General features: G+C 38.4%; 1 protein-coding gene across 1 annotated transcript in view; it reads right to left on the bottom strand.

The window, feature by feature from the left end:
* The window catches only part of DGKI (diacylglycerol kinase iota), a 215,584-nt gene that overhangs the window by 122,334 nt on the left and 72,970 nt on the right, over window positions 1-20,280 (bottom strand). Inside the window, exon 2 of the mRNA XM_032199161.1 lies at window positions 3,037-3,132. The gene's annotated coding sequence lies outside the window, so the exon portion shown is untranslated. The remainder of the gene's footprint in view (window positions 1-3,036; window positions 3,133-20,280) is intronic.

Raw genomic sequence — 20,280 nt, 5'->3', positions numbered from 1 at the left:
AGTGGTACTCCAGCTTGTGAACTAACCGTACAAGTCTCATTTTAGGTAGCAGATAAGGAGGTTACAGCACAGATCACCATTCTAAGAGCAAGCAGCCTACAAAGAGTATTGGCAGAGCCAGTGAAAAGAAGAGAAAAAACATACAAGCAAGTCAGAGGACTCAGACCAATTAGGAAGAGTGTATCATCACATCTTTATCATACAATATTGATTTTGATGTGCTTGACCACTGCCTTGTAGAAAAAAAAAATGAAGTCATTTATCTGAGAATGATAACCTTCTCACTGAATGTTCTTAAATGTTTATGAAATGTTACAACAGGGACAAAATTCTCAACCTAATTATGTTGGTTAGTTTTATTAATTTCAGTAGGGCTTTTAAAATAATTTCCATTGACTCCCATGGGCCAAAGCATAACATAGAGAAGAGAATGCATCCAGGAGAGAGAGTACATTAATTTTTTCTTTTTTTTTTTTTCATTGCATATACTCAATTTAATAAACCAGATGAAATTAATTTTATACAAACTTTAATTTAAAGACCTGCACTTGAGGGACAGAAATGTTATAAACACACAGTATATTGAGACTGGTTTAAGATTTTTACATTCATTTTTTTCAAGTTAATTTAAATTTCTAATAAATTATTTCATTAGAATTTTCAGTAAATTGTAAATAAACTCTAGAAGAAGCAGGGAAAAATACATCTTTGCCTTACATTATAGTCATTAAAATTTTTATGGAGTCTCATAATTAAGTAAAAATACCCTCATTCTGTGTGCTTCCTTGTACATTTTAATGTTTCACCAGAAGAACCGTGGCACTATATAACTCTCCAATATTTCATGTGTTTTGTGACACGTTAACTTTCCAGTCTCCGTATTTACCAAAGAGACTGAGGAATAATACACAGGAATCAATCCCTACGATGAAAAACTGCAAAAATCAAATAAAGATAATGCCTTACAAGCAGCTACTTTTGAATATCTTGATTTGAGTATGTTGCTGGTGGCACTATAAGTAGTTAAAGCCATTTATATTGAGAGAATAGTAAAAATTCAGGCTTTGTCTTTTATACTACTTCTGACTTATTTGATTTATCACAAAATTTCAGCTCCATATTCCAAAGAATATGAATTAATGTTCTGTATAGGCTAGCATTTTTTACAAAGTCTTTTCATTTATAGCTTAGATATATTTTTGGCCATTTCTCCATTAAAAACCTCTGGTCTTACATAGGCCACAAGTAAAAGAGCTAAGACAAACAAAAATCAGGATAGACATGAAAGATTCAATGTCTTCAAATGATTGCAACCGGAGAAGCATTATCTTTTTGACAGTTCAGATTAAACCATCCACAAATAATATTAACTGCATTTCCACCTCCATCTCTCTAAACTAACAAAAGCCTTTTGCACTGTAACATGTTATAAAAACAGATACCACTTTTCCCAAAGGGAGCCAATAGTACTTAAAATAGAAAATAATCTCAGTCAGGTCAAGCAAAGGCCAGGCAATTAAAAACTGAGCAACTTTAAACTCTGCTTCTTCCTAAATGTGACTTCCTAAATGCTGCCATGTAAAACATGCTCCAACATTACCAAATAAAAGTGCAAGTCAGTGGGTGTAATTCACCAGCTATTACAGGCAGTGTTTCCACCTTCCGTAGAGATGCTCTTCTAAAAATCTAAGTCTCAGCCTTGCAGTCATATGCAACACATTATAACATTTTCATGCTACTCTCAATAAGCTAAATCATGAGAAGATGTTTATTTGTTCTATTAAGAACATAAGAACAGTCATATTGGCAGACAAAAATCCTGTCTCCTGCCTTTGCCCAAACCCATTGCCTCAGGACCAGTGTAACTGCAAGGCAAACACATGATGTTTCACTTGAATATTACCCCACAGTATGTATCGTAATATCTGCGACTTCAGCAGTCTCTGTAAACAAGCACACACTTCCCAGGTTTGTCCTTCACGTTTTACACCATGAAGTAACTAATTTGCTTGAGAAGTTATGGGAGATGGATATTAAATTAGAATCATAGAAATTGGAGCTACATGAATCACTGCTGGTTTGGATCAAACAATGTGCTACTAACACTGGAGGTAACTGGTAAATCAAAATACCTCAGTTTGAATCAAGTGATCTGAGTTCTTGTTGCGTTTTTTTTTGAGGCAGGCAGCAGGGGCTTAAACGAAGCAAAAAGACAGCATCGCAGAAAAGCAGAGGCACTATTCACAGACATCACAAAGAAAGACTCCCATTACATTTTGCAGTCCAAGAGCCAGGAAACTCACTTGTGCATTGATTCAAAGCAAGGGTTTGAACACAGGATTGCCATTCTCTAATAAAATTTCTCACCTTACCAAAGGAAGTATATTTTTTTTCATTTCTTTTCATCTCTTCTGCTGAAGCAATTTAACTTAAATATTAGGAAAATGAAGAGTTACCAAAGAAAGTAGAAAGTATAACAGCGACTCCATAGTCAAAGAATAGAGGAACATGAGTTAGAGCCAATGAAAATTTTTAATATACAGCAGAAAAGCCTCAATAGAAGTCCAACTTTGAATATTCTATTCATTGCTGGTGAGTGCACTCAATAGTTCAGAAAATTCAGTTCAAATACTTGCAGTGAGAAAATCACAAAAATGTGATCAGAATCCTGCTCAGACATCCCAGCAAATGATAATGTGTGTATATATAAATGATATAGGCTCATTCATCTTAACATTTCTGAAATATCTCAGTATCTTAGTTTTTTTTCTTGCCATATTAATCAAAACTACTCATTAAATTCACTCTCATTGCGTAAATAATCTGGGTCATTCAAAATTGTTTGGGGCTTTTTGTTTTCCATGCAATGAAGTATTTAATCAGCAGTCTTTTGTCTTTTTTGCATTCTTTCTTTCAGAACACAGGCGTCAACAACAGAAGCAAACAATTCAAACTACCAAGCTTCCGAGCAGTGCACCAATTCAAAGTCAGGCTCATTACATCAGAAGCAGAGAAGAAAATCTGAAAATAACTCACTGAGAATTTGACTTGGCAGCTTTCCTCCCCCAGGTAGCACAGGTCCCCAGAAACATTTGTCTCCAGCCACAGATGCTCTCCATTCACAGCATTTTCCTATGAGAAAAAAAAAAAAAAAAAAAAAAAAAAAAAAAGATAATTGTTAAACTGGTTTGTGAAATTCAGCCATGAGGACAGAGAAGGAAAAAATGTTATATCCTATTTTCACCATAAATAAAATAAATAATAAATAAGTAAACACACCATGTGTTGTTTTGATTTTCTGCAACACTAAGACATGAAAATATTAAGCTAGCTGAACACCCCTCTTCAAAGTGATGATGCAAGGAATGATTTGTCACCAGTGAGAACCAAACTATTTCAATGAACAGCACAGAAAGACTTCACCCATTTTCTTCCCACTGTGCCTAGTTTAACTGAGACTCTAAATTTCATCAATTGATGCTTATGAGTTTATAGGACGTATACAGAATTCTAAAGAAATAGAAAGCAAGAGAAATGAAGCTAAATGATGACTAGTGAGCTTTCAATTACAAAAGCTCCAAAATCCAAGAACTGGCTCTAGAAATGCAAAAATGACATATTGCTTTAGGATGACAGGATAGTTTAGACAAGGAAAAATAAAATCTTTAAAATAGATGGATCAGCACATGCTTATGAAAACATCCACAAAATATGAACTATCCAGAAGAGACCAGACTTTAAATTTTTATCTGAAAGTATGATGCATTCAGCTGAGCAATACTCTCAGAAATCTACCTAGCACACTGATAGTTATTAGTGATTAACAAGGCAATCTGATTTTCTTCAGCAGTCTCCTCATTTAACCAAATCTGCCCCTTACTTCTTTAAAAATTCTTGGTCTGAGGAAATTCAGTTGTAGAAAGACTATGGTTTTCACTCTGCTATAATTCTGGCTCAGCTAAAAAGACTAAGAAGTTTACTGTACACTATTTGAGCAAAGTGAATAAACAGGATTTCTGCTCAGCCAGAATTAGAGCATGATGGAAAACGCTTTGACAGTCTCTGACATTTGGTTCCCACACTGCAGAAGTCACAAACGATGACGCTTACCAAACAGATGGCGTCCGACAGCAGGATGCTCTGAAATAGCCATTTTGGCTAAAATAATTTATTTTAAATTCCACTGACAGTTTCAAAGTGACTAAACGATAAAGTTTCTCTTGCCATGTGGATTTCTTAAGTAAAACAGAGAAGCAGAAGTGGCAAAATCCTTTGTGTTCTGGAGTACACGTGCATCCACAAAAGCCAAGATTTAGGCAAATCTGCACATGGTGCCTACCACAAATATGATGCTCACTTCCAATAAAACAAAAGGAAAAGAACAATACAGGTTTTTCTGGTGAGAGACCTACCTGTCCACAGGCCACCTAACTTCATCAGAAATTATCCCATTAACATCATACTCAGTATTACCTCTCAGCACTAGGAGCTGGACAAAAACAAGATGTGGATTCCAGTCTACTGCCATTGCACTAACTAAACTTCAGTTGGCTGCACACTATTCTGTACCTTCATTCCTTCTTATCCTATCATCTGCCTGAATCACAGGCTCTTTGGGACAGAGATTTTCCTGAACTGTACTGTTCAGTACATAATAGCTTAGAGCTGAGGCTTCATAATTCAAAATAGCTTCCAAGGACTTGAACTCACTTAAAGTTTTCAAGCCTTACTCGGACGATAAAAATATATTGAGACTAGAAATTCTTTCCCTTCAAGTTTATGCTTATATTAAAGCAGTTTTCCCCAGCAAGAACTGTATCAGTTTTACAGCACTTCATGGAAGCCTAGTCACATCATGCTAATAAAATTACTATGCCCACAGTATTGACCAAAATATTAAATTCCTGTCTAGTTTATGAGGAGACAGATAGAACGAGGACCAAAGCATGAGGATATGAGCTCAGAGTGTTTGACCTGAGCAGTTTCCCTGCTGAAGTAGCAGGGAATGCAAGCTCACGTTATAACCCAGAGTTCAATTTTACAGATTATAAAAGATGGTTAGGAAGGATCAACTTGGGAAGCTAAGTAAGAAAGCTCAAAGCTCCTGGGACATAACTTTTAATCAGGAATAAAAATTCCATTAAAAAATAGATTAAATATTCCTTCATACAGACTACATGCACATAACTTGCCATCCAGGATTTCTAAAGATAAAGTGGCCTATTTCCATAACCTAGTTTAGACTGATTGAGTTTGTTCTCCATTGTTCCCAGGCTCTATCATAGATTCATGTCTGATTTTCCATCACAGTGTAAATAAAGTAAGTAGTCTACAGGGATGACCTTTCTAGTTCATGCAATGAGAGAGTTTAGACAAGACTAGATAATAAGAGTGTAAATAACCTGATCTGTGCCTCCAGATATCCACTGCCACAAACAATTTCACAACATTGTGCAAGAAAATTCACAATTTCAATTCTAGCAAACTGACATCTCAAAAATCTTTTCATCCTGAATCAGAGAAAAAAAAGAAAAAAGAAAAAAAAAGCTTTCCCAAAGAGCGAAACCCTCCCCCAAAGAGATTTGACTGCAAATTACTTTGTCTCAATAAGATCAAAAGGAATTATTTGGACTTCACCATTTTGAATTTTACAGGGCACTGTCGTACCACAGATGGCATGTTTTGTTACTGCTTATGAAAATCAAAATTATATAGTCAAAGGAAAATGCTTTGACCTTTTCCAAGCCCAATTTTTCATTCACTTACAATAGGAAGATCTGAAAAAAATCAATACATTTATACTATGCATTTTGACTTCAACAAATTGGTATTACCACTCAAATTTACAGGCAGTATTCCACAACTTACTGGACAAAAGGGTATCCGCCTGCCAATGCATAAGCTGACAGAGATCACTGGGATCACCCCTAGAATGAGCTTCTGCATAACACAAAACTGAAGCACAGTAAAGTCTACATCATCACATGTGGATTTTGACAGAGATTTTTCTGCAGAAGATTTGAGTTCAGCAACCTTTTCATAAATAATTTGCCAGTTTAGTTCATTTCGCACTTGATGTTTTTATGTTGGGTTTAGGCGTAAATGGCAGCTAAAGAGGCAGCCATCCTCTTTCTGTCCCTGACCCCACAGACCCTACTCTCATGCTCTTGCCATTTCCCTCGTGTTAGATCTGGTGGCTGTGAAGCTATACATGAATCAGTTCTACTGCTGGGAAAAAAATAAAAAACCTACTAAAACAGATAGACAAACTGACTCACCCTGTGACCCCACAACTGCTGGATCTGACACAGGGAGTGGTGGGTTAAGTAGGACTGATGCTTTTGGTACCAACCCAGCATTAGAACAGGTTAGCTGATATGTCAAATCATGCTTTTAGGCTGATGTGCTTTGCTTTGACTTGCTCTTTAGAAAAGGGACACTGTCCATCATCTTGGATAAAACAAGAATGAGCATGGCCTGTTAAAAGGAGGACTGGGAACTCTGATTCCTCACCTGGCTTTCCAACTGTTGCAAGTGTGTGCAATGCCCTGTGATGAGAAAGAGCCCCCGCTCACTGATGCAGAGGCAGCAGTGCTTTCCTGGCAGATGCAGCCTGCCCCACAGGGGCCATGCAGACTCAATATGCTCTCCCAGATGGAGACCTCCCATTTGATTGTTCTTGATCTGCTACCACCTTATAGCAAACTAAAATAGTTTCAGTATGACAAACATTCTTTACATATGAAACAAGAAATGTGCAATCCCCCTCCTCTCCTCACCCCCCCCCCCCCCCCCCCCCCCCCCCCCCCCCCCCCGAGTGAAAGAAAAACAGGAAATCATGGACTAGGAGTCTGGGAACAATGTAATTGCATGCATCTGATCATAACTTGCTTTGCACATTTCACTACGTCAACTTGGTTTCTTCATTTAAGTGACCCAGCATGGTTAAATGACAGAGCAGGTGTTACAGGTTTTTTCCTAAAGCCCTCCAGTATCTCCATACTTTACTGCTCTTCAAGCTGCAGTCATGGTTTCAAAGGCAATGCAAACAAACTTGAGGAATTTGCTGTTAAGGATACATGGACATTCAGCCAAACAGATTAGCCAGTCCTCCCAAAGTTTTAGTTTTAAGGACCTGTAAAAGCCCTTGTAACAGGAGTGGAGCTCTAGTCCACTCCTGCCATGGCTGGCATTTGAAAAAAAAAAATAAAAATCTGTAAGATAGATTTCTAAGATACATTATTAAGGTGTTTTTTTTTTTTTTTCCTTTGTTAACACTACAGTGACAGAGATTAATCTTCTTACACATACACATTTGGATGATAAAGTTATGATTAATATATAATTAGTGTTCATCAATACTAATGTAATTAAACATATTTGCAAGCAAAAATGATCAGATTTAGCCCTTTTCTTGACAAGGGCACTATCAAGCAGAAACAAATTTGTTTCAATGTCTTTTTCCCAACTGTCTGTTTCTTATGCTTGGCTTATGTTTTACTCTAAACCTTGAAATTTCAGAGTTGGTAATGCTCATGTTGGAAACCAAAATATCCCAAACATTTTTTGTTGTTGTTGACTTATATTCTCAGTTTTAACTCCATCTTCACACATTTCAATTTGAGAATATTTTTTTTTGTAGAAGTCACTTTCTCTTTAATTATTACAAGTGTAATGCATGAATATAAAACAAAGTAAAACCCAAAACAGAGATATGATACTGTATCATTATTTAAAAAAAAAAAAAAAAAAAAAAAAGATAAAAAAAAAGCAGCCTTGAAGATATGAATATCCAAAATTCTGAATTACTTTAGGGAGCTTCAGCTTTTAAGTTTAGGTTCACCACATTCTCCATCTGTTTTCTGCTATTCTTGTTTCCCACCCCACCAGGCTTTCCCATGTCCCTGCATCCATTGCCCACTCCTGTATTCTCTGCTGAGCTTTTAAGATTGTCATTACCATCATCTGAAAATTTATCTTTATGCAAAAGGAGAACAACTGTATTTGTCTTCATGGAGGAGCAATGTCCAGATGCTATCAACTGAGATGATGATTCCCTATGCTTTCATGAACCATTATTTTAGCTGACAGTAGCTCAACTTCAGTCTTTTTGGCAACAATGGGGAAAAATATTTTAGAAAGGGCACTTTCTGTAATATCATTGTAACCTCTATACCTCTGAGAAATTACAGATGGCCACCATTTTGAAATATGACAGCCCCCTTTTCCTCCTTTGATCTCTCTAGAAAGAGCATTAGTTCTTCTCCAGGAAAAAAGAAACAGCAATGTAGGATTATTGATCCTGAACACATTGCTTCATAAGTCATTTGTACACAAAATTTCTGCAGCTTTTTTTTTTTTTTTTTTTTTTTTTTTTTAATTATGCATGGGCTTGCACTCATCACTATTTCAGGGGAACTAAAGTTCCCAGTGCCTTGTCATGTTTTTATGTGACTAATGGAATACCCATACCCCAGGGTCTTCCTTTCTCATGTGAGCATGTGATGATGTACATGTATTTTCAATTGAATTTTCAGTTCCCAATTACAAAACTTAGTCTTGCAGAAACTGTAATGAAAGGGAAATATCGTTTGGTGTAAAAATGAGTATAGCTTTTAGGAAATGATGATACAGAAGCCAAACCATTCACACGGAAAAGAAATACATTTATCTATGTTAGTGAGGGAAATACTTCATCATATGCAGAAGACATATTAATATATTAATGTGTGTTAATTATCTTAAGTGTCATATATCACTAGGCTCTTATACAAACGCTCACTGTCCATGAAAATAAGTGGTCAACACTACTGATTAATATCAAAAATATTCAGAATACAATGCAATAGATTCATTGCAAAGTCACATTCAGTGATTACAATTTTATCTCAGGCCAGCTCACTGTATTTATCTAGCCCGTAACTCCATCATTTCTACTACAACAATGTTATAGGAGACAGTGTTGAAAGCTTTGCAAAACTCAGTGTAACGTCCATTACTCTCCTCTCATCTACCATGACAGTCAATTCATTATAGAAGGCTGTCAGGTTGGACGGGCATAATCTACCCTCCATAAATCCCTGCTGCTTACTCCCAATCACTTTCTGATCCTTAATATTTTTGGAAGTGGCTTCCAGGAGGATTTGCTCCATCACTTTCCCAGGAATCAGTATAAGGCTGATCGCTGTAGCTCCCTGGTTCCTCCACTTTCTTGAAGACAGGAATAACACTTGCTTTGTTGCAGTCCTCAGGAACATCCTCTGATCACCACAACTTTTCAAAGACAGTAGAGTGGACTTGCAACGATATCAGACAGCTCCCTGCATGCATTCCATCAAGTTCCTTGCTTCAGCTGCTAGTCTCAGGGGGCTGGGATTCCTGAAGGCAGGTCTTAACAGTAAAAATGGAAGAAGAAAAAAGGCATTGAAGACATATTTTTTACATGTCTTTTGTCACCAAAATCCCTGACCCATTCAGCAGTGGCCCAAAATTTTCCACAGCATTCAGAATCACAGAATGGTTATGGTTGGAAGGGACCTCTGGAGATAAACTGGTTCAACCTCCTACTCAAGCAGGGAAACTTAGAGAAGGTTGCCCGGAACCATGTCCAGGCAGCTTCTGAGTATCTCCAACGTGGGAGGCTACAACCTCTCTGAGCAACCTGTGCCAGTGCTCTGTCACCTGCATAGTAACGTGCTTCCTGAACCAGTTCTCCAGTTTGTGCCCATTGCCTCTTGTCCTGTCACTTGACATCACTGAAAATAACATGGCTCTGTCCTCTTTGCATGTTACTTTGTTCTTACTGTTATTGATATGTCTACAGAAGCCATTATTATTGCCCTTCTTGTTCCTACCAGATTCAACTCCAGATATATTCTAGCTTTCCTTAATCCATCCCTGTGCAATTGGGCAGTGCTTGTGACTACATTCCTCCTGGCTGGCCTGACTCTGTTTCCAACTCAGTGTGCTTTTTTATGTTTGAGTTTTTATATCTGTTTTTCTGTCTTAGTTTTGTCTAGAGCTCTTTGCACATCCATGCAGGCTTTCTGCTGCTTTTGGTTGATGTACCACATGTGGGGATGGATGATTCTTGAACATGGAGGAGGTATCTTTGAGTATTAACTAGTTTTCTTTGTCGCCTTTTCTCTTCAGAGTCATATCACATATTATTCTTCCAAGCAGGTCCTTGAACAGGCCAAAGTCTGCTCTCCTGAAGTCCAGGACTGGGATTCTGCTGTTTGCCATGTTTCCTTTTCTCAGGATCCTGAACTCCACCATCTCACAGTCATTGAAGGCAAAAATTGCCAGTGACCTTTACAGTTCTTGCAAGGTCTTCCTTGTTTGTAATATGAGATCCAGCAGAGCATGTCCTCTCATCGATTCCTCAGTCACTTATGTCAGGAAATTATCAATGTATTCCAGAAACCTCCCGGACTGCTTGTTCCCTGCTCTTCCTCTAGCAAATATCAGAGTGGTTTACATCTCACTTGAGGACCAGAGCCTGTGAACACGAGGCTTCTTCCAGTTGCCTGAAGACCTCATCACCTCCTTCTTCCTAAAGACATCCGAAGCAGGCACCCACAGCATCACCTGTGCTGGTAAGCCCTCTAATCCTGACACATAAGCTCTTCATAAATTTCATCATCCATCCCACAGCAGAGCTTCAAGCATTCTTGCTACTCTCACATGTGAAGGACAACTTCCCCTCCTCACCATCCTAGCCTCATCCTTCCTAAAAAGTCCACGTGTATACATTTTGACATTCAAGATGCAAGTGCTATTATACCATGTCTCTGTGATCTCGGTGAGGTCATAGCCCTACAATCTTCTACTGCTTGGTAGAAAATAGAAAAAATATTTTTTTCCTTGGATGTTAAAGCATCCTATAAAACTAAATAGACCTTCTCAACCAATTAGTTTTACAGGAGCAGGTATATGTAAATCCTCCAAAACTGGTATTTCATATCACTAAATGTTATAGCTTTTAACTTCTACTCATCTGCATAGTGTTTTTATTCTTGTTAAGACCTATAAGTTTGTTCTCTTTAACATGATAATTTATGGTTTGAGGTTACAATATTTCTCCTCTGGAGAACATTCAGTTTGCACCTACATAACTGTGTTGTGCATTCACAGTACATAAAGTACAGACCAGTCTAAAGTTTTCTCATTGACTCCAAGAATGGAAGCTGCATGCTTTCAAAAACCCCTTAAGGGACATAATAGCTATGGGTCCTGAGGCTGTGTGCTCATGGTCCAATAAATACCTACTAAAAAGAAGATGAGACTTTAACCAATTAACAAATACATGATGGGCAAATATAAGAAAATAACGACACAGCTTTGGCCAGTTTCATTAATATCCTAGTGACTGTCAAGATTTTTTTGTAGACACCAAAAAGAAGGTAAAAGCTAGAAGACAGCATTTAGAAGGAAATTACAAGATGAATTCACACAAAAAGTTATGGTTATTTTCCTTGGGGAAAAAAAAAAAAAAAAAAAAAAAAAAAAAAAAAAAAAAAAAAAAAAAAGGAAGTATGAAAAATAAAAAATGACCAGGATTCTCAATGATATGCAGGCACTGTATGACTGTATGAGGTGCCTCAATCCATACTTATTTGAGGATCTGGGCTACAATTGCTTAGATCATTATTTATTTATTATTGCTAACTTTATTATTATTATTTTGTAGGATGGTTGCCTAAAATCGTGGAGAGATAGAGAAGGGGTTGGACATAATAAACATATCACAGGGACAAGCAGTTAAGGTGGTTCCTTTTGGTAAGGCATCTTCTGCATTGTCCTCTGGTTATATCACCTACTCTTGAGAATATATTCTGTATGACTGCTGTGAATAAATAGCATTAAATTTTAAAAAGAAGCTGCACGTTAACTTGAATTAGGTGTAGAAAATATGATGAAACTAGGTATCTGTAAGTATGTGAGAGAAAATAAGCCTCAGGGATGATCGACAGTAATCACAGCAATGCAATAATATTGTTTCTTATGTAAAGGGTCTTTTATGTAAAGGGTCTTTTAAGACATCAGAATCATCACACCCATTCTACAGCTAGATCAGCTGATGTTCCAAGAGGCAAAACAATTAATCAGCTCACTCACAAGGTCAGTAGCAGAGCAGGGAACAGAAATCCCACTCCCTGAATCACTGTCCCATTCACAAGGCCATCTGATAATGGCAAATCATTTGCAAAGAATAATCGAAAATGGAGAATATAGCCAAGAATTTTTTCATCATTACTGTGAAGACAAGGACAGATTCCTACTGCATTTTCTGCTGAAAGGTCAAGCAACAAGTTATGTTCATGCCACTTGGACTTCGGAAAGATCTCCCATCATGGGTCCTTGGAGAATCATGTTGGAAATACCAAAAGAAAGAGCAGGATGATATAGATGGAGATACAATATGCACCGATTAATGATAAGTTCCAGTGATTCAATACAAAGACTTCCTGTCTGGCTCCAATATATCTTAATGCAAACAGCCATTCACTTTACTAAATACACCTCAGGAAATCAACATCAGAATTGAAAATTTAATGTATATATATTTTTTAATTGACGTTCATTACTAATTATAAACTTCCATCCATTTTAGCTTCTTCACACCTCCAAACCACCTCCCTGTTATCTCTTTTTCTTGTGCTGCACCTCTGATTTGCAGAAGTCCATTTCTCCCCCACATTCACTAGTTACTACAGCTGGTCAGTGCAGGTTCCTCCCATCCTCAGGTATCTTCCACTCATATCCTGTGCCCTTCCCCACATGCCTCACTTCTCCAGTCAAAGTGTTAGGTAAAGCAGCAGTGCTGATGTGAGACACTGATCAACATCTAATTCACAAACCAGGAATTAAAATGCAAAATGTAAGTATTGGGATTACAAGAGGAATCACCTGGCAAAAATGAGTAGCAGACAGTGACACTCTTAAGAAGGTTGTTTTTTTGTTTGTTTTTTAAATTACAAATTTGAAAGGTGTTTAATTTACACCTCCTGGGTTAAGGCTCAGCTTCTCAACACACACCAGCATATAACCACATGAGAAGGTGCAGACAGTGCTAAACCAGCCCCTTCTGAACTGGTCCAGAAACAGAAGCAGGAGAAGCAAGACTGAGGAGATAGAAACACACTCTCTGTGTCTATAGCCCAGCTTGGACCCAAACAACATTTTGCAATGCTTGCAAAACATTATGAACAAAGATTTCTACTACTGCTCCTACAGACTCAGCAAACCCAACATGTATTCTGAGTCTTAAATTTTGGCCCACAAAGCAAAAATACAAAATCCTGCTGTGCTAAAATCAGTTCACCTTTGGATGTCAGACCTTGTCAAGACAGCAGTGAGCAAATGTAGCCAGACAGTTCCTAAGGTGGAAAGTCTTAACAGTTCTGTCCTGTGTTGCTCAAGTCACCACAAGTTTTCAGGTCTCTGACATGTGCTTTGTTTCATAATAGAAGTTCCTAATAACCAGCACTAATTCTGATAATGATGCAACATGTAATGCTGTTTTAGGGTTGGAGGGAACACTAGCCAGAGATACAGCTCAAATACATTGCCATAGAAACAAACACCTACAGTCCACTCTAATGCTGCTCTTGGTTCCTTCACAGGTCCATTGGAGACTGCAATGTTGAGGGAATGCACAGGAGCCAAGTGCTGGAGGCCTGACCTGGAGATAGCTTTCCTGCAAATTGAAAAGATAAAAAAAAAAAAAAAAGGAAATAAATGGTGCATATATCACATATAATCATCCAATATTATTATCCACCCCACCCTTCTCCAGAAATCAGAAGAGGAAGCACAGCATCTAATTTCAGTTTGGGTGAAATGGTGCTTGAATGCCATCTTCTGCTAAAGCAGTTTAGGAAAAGCATAAAGTAATCTGATCACTGAAAATTACTGTTTAATGAAGATCAGTTACTCATCTGGCACTAAGCTGAAACATCAATCCAGTGGGCTGCATATGGTTCTGTTTGCCAGTTTCAGCGGAGTCCCCATTCATTACACTTATTCTTTACATACCAGCAGAACCTGCTGAATCAATTTATGCATAATTCCAAATAGCTTTTATTGGAGGAATGAAATATGAGTTTATGCCAAAAATGCAACATCTGGCAGCTTTACTTTGTAGGCTGAGGAAAGTCTTCCATTCAGCATCAGAATATGTAAACATGACACTGGGACACCACTTAGGAAAGAGAGTTATGCACTACCCTTCCTGATCGTATCAGCATGCCCTCAAGGTATTACAGCTGCTTTCCACTTATATTTCAATTCTATCTTTTTATTCCAAAGCCCTTCTTGAGACATAAATACGGCCTCCTTCAAAGGTCACAGATGTTGACCAGAAGCACTCCTGGAGCTCACAAGGACTGTGAGCATTTCCACCAAGCTGCTCCCCCAGCTGCACTCAACCCTGCAAAATCAGTCTTGAATAGCAAGACATTAGGTAGGAGAACAACACACTGCTGATACAAAGTTCAGCTGCTCCTGGATGATAGGATTCATAAAGCTTCATAACACTATTGTGTTTTATATTTTAGCAGCTGATGGCAGCAGCCAAAACAATCTTACAGATCCAGCAATGATTTAGAACAGGACTTAAAAATAAGCAAAACCAAAAACCAACTCTCAAAGAGAGATCTCCTTTCATATGCCCCATGCACTCATCCCTCACAAAATGAAGTGACAGTCTGTTTGGGTAAAGTACATTTTTGTGATACCACTCCCACAGTGCAACAGCTATTTATGGCTATTTATAGCATCTCCTAATCTTACCACTGTCCCATGGCAATAAAGGTCAATTGAGCCAGTGATGACAATCCAGGTCAGCCATATGCTAAATAAATCTTTTCATTGTCCTGAAAATATACAGTGCAGTACATATCCATGGTAAAGGAGCTCAGAAGCATCGTTGCTCACAGCATATGTCCGGAAAAAACAAGACGGCTGAGTCAGAATGTCTTAAATTCCCTTTCTTGTGGGTAGCATGAGCAACTCAGCACATTAACAATAGCCTCTGGTCATCCAGTGTTCCCTTTCCACTTAACAGTGGGAAAGACATTGACATTAAAAGGTTTTTCCAAGATATTTTACATTTGACTAAAACCCATTAGAACAAGCAAGCCAATGAAAAGACTGTCACTACTTGGCAATGTATCAGGAATGAACAATTTAGCCAAAAAGATTGTATGCCATATATTTCAGCACAACATAATCTAACATGCCTTCTCAATGACCAGTTGAAGGCCTTAAAGAAATGAACCAAAAGAAACTACAAAAATACATTTTCAAATATTTCTAAAAAAGTCCAATATTTGGCAGTCTCCTTCCATGTTGTTTTGCTATCAATTTAGTTATTAATTATTCCTACACACAATGATACATCCTCTTGTCTAGTCAGTTATAACATTACAATTTGTTCTGGTGAAAATGGGACTGCATCACATTTTCCATCCTGCATCACTGACAGCAATAAACTCAACTAGTGGTTACTTAGTCCTGCCCTCATAGCAGAGGAAGTTTCTATTTTGTGCAAAGTACTTAAGCAAAAGTGACTGAATACGTGTTAGCAATTAATCTTTATTTGATGAAAAAGACCAACATTTCAGCTAACTCTGCTCACAGCCTATCACTTGTCAGGCAATACAACCAGTAAAGTTGGATCCCTCCACTACAATAACCTAATAAAGCAAAGTTTGCTATGACTATTCCATGAATAAATTCATCTGACCAGTCTGAGGACAAGGCTTCCAGCTGGAAGGCAAATTCAGCAGACTTAGGTAAATATATCTAATGAATGGCTACAGGCATCACAGCATCCAGCTTTCGACACTCTTTCAAGTCAGAATTAGAGACGTGTAAGCCTCCTGTAGCAGAACCCACTCAAAGGCAAGCCGAGGTCAATGAGTCTTTTGGGGGAGACTTGGCAGAGCTTTATGCAAACAGCCAGCCATTCCTTCGCATGCCAGGCTGGATCTAGGGCTTTGGCTGGAAAACACAGGCATGGAAATGCTTTTTTTTTTTTTTTTTTTTTCAACTTTGTTTGAACACAGAAGCCTTAAAATGATCTCAGGGATCAGGATATTGCATGAACTAGGCAGAAATGACACTTAGACCCAAGGGCAAGCTAAAAATGCCTACTCCCACACAGGTTCTTATCAGAATTTTGTCTTGGGACAAAGAGAGACAACACAGTGTGCACCACAAAAGCAAAAATAATATATATATTTATACACATATATAAGAGGTTGGACTAAAGAGCAAGCAAGTGCATTTCTAAAAATTTTAATTCAGAAGAGAGAGGGAAAAATAGGGGAAAGAAGTACAGAATAAATTCAATAACAGAGCAGATGCAGAGTATCCAGGTGACTATCGCATATTGCCCTAACTAGCACATCACACCATCTGGCATTTTTCCAATAGAAAGGTAACAAGAGGCTTTCAGTTATCTTCCCCAGCAATTTCATCTCTACTGTGCTGAGTGCATGAATGAAAGCAGAGGCTCAACAGGCAGCCTTTCCCCATAGAAGTGAGAGTAATCACTATTCACCTGATAAGAGATAGCCAGGAAAAGTGAATCTGTATCTTCCTAATATATTCCATTCTTCAGACAATGAAGTCCACAACTTTGCTAAAATGGGCACACCAGCCTGCTTGCAAACTCAGGAGAATAAACAAACGTGGCAACAAGCAGCAAGAAAATGCTGCATCATAATGTAAAGAGTTGTATTTTAATAATTACTTTTACAGACCAAGTAGCAGTAATTTGCAATAGATGGTATTATCAACTGATTTCACACACTACTACTGTGAACAAGCATAGGTGTACATACACACGTATGTCATTAAAAATACAGCATAAAAAAATTCTGATACTAGTTCCATATCTCATGCTATTAGAGAAGCTCCAACACAGAAGCCAACTGCCTTATAAAGGCCTTTTCCTCCAACTTGCACATAAAAAAGTCCTCCAATGTTTGGTTTATACTGAATAGTTATGCCCAAATCCTCAAAGACCATACAAGTCAGTAGTGTTTGTCTCATTTAAATTTTCACAAAAACTACCTGCAAAGGAAAGAGTACGGTAGAGCTGCACATGGTTAATAGGTTTGAGCATGATTTCAGCCATCACTGGGGTTGGAGCTGCTGCATTTCCAGGCTGGGGTTATTATCCTCCTTTTCACAGGAGTGTACATTAGCTATTATTAGGATAGTATTTAAGATGGAAGGCTGAGAAATCAGAATAACACAGGGATTGACTTCCACAGGGCCTATGGCAAGGACACCCACCAGGAGGCATATTTTGGGCGTCTTTTCTCAGATGGAGATAACCTAGATATTTAGCAAGAAAAGAATAGTCCGTTGTATAACAATGTTTAAGTTACAGTGCTCTGTTTTTCTTAAATATTCAGTGTAGACAAACCCTATACTTGCAAGCTCTCAGGTCTGCCAACCACAATTAGAAAATTCCTGCACACAGCCAGCCAGTACCTGCACTCTATATGAACAATCTTTGTGCCAGAGTCTGTTGGAGGTGGTTTTCACTCCTGCAATTTGGTCCTTATGAAAGTCATGAACAAAATGTACTGGCTAAACTCTGACATTATTTCAGTTTTCCACATGCATCTCCACTGACTGCACTGCACTCCTGCAACCTGCTGTTCCCAGTTTGCCTTCAAGGCATGTAATGTTCTCCTTTGCAGCTAACTACAGGGCAACATCTCAAATCCACTGTAACTTTCAATATTTATATTTATTTTTTTTTTTTTTTTTTTTTTTTTTTTTTTTTTTTTTTCTGCATTAGATATGAAAGGAGCCATCTTCAGTTAAATAAAAATAAAAAATAAAAATAAATAAAAACGTCTGGTCCGCTGTTACTTTTCTGGCTACAGCCAGTAGCAGGTGCTTAGAGAAGCACTGGCACAAATTGGGTGATCCTTCCCCTGACATAGTCCAGTCCCAGCTTCCAGTAATCAGTAGTTTAAGGACTTCCTGAGCTGGAGGCTGCTTCCAGACCTTTGTGCTTAATAGCCTGTAATGGCTCTTTACTCTAGGAATGTGTTGGTCCTTCCCTGAACCATTTATACTCTTGGTCTCCACAGCAGCCTGTGTAATGAGCTCCACAATTTGATTATGGGCAGTGTAAAGTACTTCCTTCTGTCTGTTTTTAAAATTCTGTTTGATAATCTAATCCGTGTATCATATTGTGAGGAACAGTGAGTAATCATCTGCCTCTCTACACCTTCTGTGATTTTATGAATCTCTGTTCAGATACCCCTTCATTCATCCTTTTTTTTCCTTCCCCCAACTTGAAAGCACCCTACACCATTTGGGCTTTTGCTGGTGCTGAAATTTTTCCAACGTTATCAACATTTTCTAGCTAAATTCTATATTTTATTTTTTTTTTTATTTATTTTGGTAGGATTGCCAGAACAAGAAGTATTCAAGTTCTGGCTGTACCAAAATTTATTCAGTGACATCATCAAACTTCGTGTTTTGTTCTCTTTTTCTATTTCCTTCATATTCTCAGCCTTTTACTCACCTATCACTGTGAGAATAAAATTAACCATTTCATAGTACTCATTTATCCAAAGATCCCTTTCCTGAGTGATAAATGCTAAAAAAAAGTCCAAATTTTTAAACTTTCCCCACCTCCTCAGGTGCATGACTTTTCCCTCATCAGTCTCACTTTCAGCTGCAATTCATGGCCTTCTTCATCAGAAGATCCTTCTGCAACTTACCAATCAGCCTATGGTCACCCCAAGTGGCTGTGCAGAGCAGCAGCAAGCTTGCCCCCCTCACACTTTGCTCTTTGCCAGGCCATTAAAGTGTGTGTTGAACAGCACTGTTCCCATTACATTACCCCATGGTCCCCATAGGTAACCTCCTCCCACTTGAAAACCCATCCCCCGGTTGCATGCTACATTTTAATTGTTATTTGAGCACATGAAGATCCCTTTTACCCCTACTTTCTGAACCAGGAGTTTTTCCCCCCACCTCAATGGAAGCTGTGTGTACTCCCTCAGCCAGACCACCCCAGGGCATGGCCCTGGTGCCTCTGCCAGTGATGTCTGCGAGGCTCATGAGCCCTGGCTTCCCTGAAAAAAGCAGCGCTGGCTCTCCTCCAGCACATCACATTCAGTTCTGTGTTTACTAATCCTGCATTTTATCAACAGCTCTACCAGTTTACCTCACAGATTAGAACTTACTGCTGGGCTACCCACAGCAGCACCGTGTAAGCCCTAATGTGATCACCCCTGCTCATTTTGGACTGAGGATGATTTAAAAGAGAGATTATAAAGCTCTCTCAGCTATTTATTGTTTGGATTCCTTCAGAATACTTAGCAAGATGAAATCCTATCGATTAGTTATTGGCCCTTATGTCAATGTATTCTTCAGCCTCTTACATTAAGTCTCCCATTTTCCTCAGGTTCATCCACACAAATAACAGCTCAGCCTACAACACTCTCAGGCATCCTCAGCGGTGAACACTGATGCAAGAAATTCAATTAGTGGTAAGGAGAAATAGACTCCAATAAATACCCGCTTCTGCATGTCACTGACAGCCCAAGGAACAGGGTATGGAAAAGCAGAGATGTAGGTAGCTTCCCAACCACTCAACATCCTCAGCAGATCCTTTCCTCCCTCACTCTTAACTCCTCGACACACAGACCAGCACAACAAAATCTGCATGGAAACTGCTCTGTCTCCACACAATGCTGCAGCTCCAAGCAGCTCTGACCAGCTCTGCTTGCAGCCTTCAGCCTCCTCCACCTAGTAAGACAGCTCACGTCCACAAGAGACCAACCTAGAGACAATGAAATAAATTTCACTAATTATCTAATTGAGGATTTCCAGCAGCAAGCCCAAAGCTGGGAGGCAACTACTGTATGTCAGATCCCTGAGTAAATTCTGGTAGGAGCACCCAGATTACCAAATAAAACACCATACCCAAATTTAAAATTTAAACAAATTTTAGCTGACCAAAGAGAGACAGCCAGACTTTCTGTCATCACTTCTCCATAAAACGGCAAATCAACTAGAGACACAAGTAATACATGGGACTCCTGGGAGAGTCTCCTAAAGAGGAGATAAAACAAAAGGAGTAGAAGACCTGCCGAAAGTTTGATCAGGACAAAAAAGAGCATCTACCACATGGTGTTGTGTTTTCGGAGCATACACATCCATTCCTGTGTTCTGCACATGAAGAGATACTTCTTTAAAATGTACTCTTGCTCCCCAAACTCTGGGTACAAAAGT

Source organism: Aythya fuligula, chromosome 1 (genome assembly GCF_009819795.1).
Source record: "Aythya fuligula isolate bAytFul2 chromosome 1, bAytFul2.pri, whole genome shotgun sequence".
Taxonomy (NCBI): domain Eukaryota; kingdom Metazoa; phylum Chordata; class Aves; order Anseriformes; family Anatidae; genus Aythya; species Aythya fuligula.
Note: the sequence above shows the minus strand (reverse complement) of the source record. Positions and strands in the feature narration are given on the sequence as shown.